Source organism: Rousettus aegyptiacus, unplaced genomic scaffold, assembly GCF_014176215.1.
Source record: "Rousettus aegyptiacus isolate mRouAeg1 unplaced genomic scaffold, mRouAeg1.p scaffold_m13_p_8, whole genome shotgun sequence".
In the NCBI taxonomy this organism is placed as follows: Eukaryota; Metazoa; Chordata; class Mammalia; order Chiroptera; family Pteropodidae; genus Rousettus; species Rousettus aegyptiacus.
The window spans coordinates 30,363,550-30,364,578 of NW_023416311.1; the positions used below are offsets into that span (position 1 = coordinate 30,363,550).

General features: G+C 44.5%; 1 protein-coding gene across 1 annotated transcript in view; it reads right to left on the bottom strand.

Annotated features, from left to right (window-relative positions):
- Nucleotides 1-1,029, bottom strand: part of TMEM225B (transmembrane protein 225B) — a 31,590-nt gene that overhangs the window by 20,090 nt on the left and 10,471 nt on the right. The window lies entirely within an intron of this gene.

Here is a 1,029-nt window from a genome sequence, read left to right on the forward strand (position 1 = left end):
CCAGGCGAGTCCAGTATACAACCTAAGTTGAGAATTCCTGTTCTATTGTGTCTTGTTACAGCTAGGTGCCATGAGGAAGCAGGGGAATGAGGTCACTATGGGTTCTGGTGACTAAACATCCTGGTTTGCACAGGACTGAACATTTTCAGGATGTGGGATTTTCAATGCTATGACTGAGAAAGTTCTGGCAAATTGTAGTAAGTTAGTTACCCCCCATATTCACCTGATTGAGCTTTAAGAGCCTGGTGAACTAGTCTGTTCACTAGTGGTACTTGTGCCCAAAGAACCAGAGCCTTGCTGCAAGACAAACTCTTTTCTCCCCTTTCCTGGCCTCCATAAACACCTCCGTCCTTGGAGCCTGGCATGCAACCCTGCACATTCACCTTGTCCTGGGTGTCATTCCCTGCTACGCTTTCTGTCTATTAGAATCCTGCCCAACCTTCACAGCCAATTCTTCAAGCCCTGCCTCATCCCCAGAGCTTCTCGGACCTCACAGAAGGGCCTTTTCTATGGTGTAAGAGGGTGGAGAGGAACTCAAGGAAGGTCACATGCCAAGCAGAGTATGTGGGCCCAGTAGCTCAGAGTTCAAATCTGACCTCACAGAGTGTAAGTTCATACTCAGGACATCCAGATAGCAAGGTGGTCCTTAGAGTCAGGTGACCCTTATTTAATGTCAATAACCACCTATAGGAATGACAGAAGAAGGAAGGTGGAAGAATGCAGAGAGCTGAAACAAGAAGACCTTGGTTTCCAGTAAACAGATGCATTCTGCAGCCATCCACTGAACACCAACAGTGTGCACAGCACCAGACCAGGCATGGAGACTACAGGAGGCATCTTACAATTCAACAGTCCACAACATAAATATAATTTTCACCGATGATTTTTAGGTAACCACTAATCCAGACTAAGTGGAAGAACATCTGATATTTTTTTAGCTCAAAAATAAGCATTTACAACAAATCTAACAATGTGCTACCTAGTTGAGGTACTCTGAGAACTTCTAATGATTAAAATATTTATGGTAAA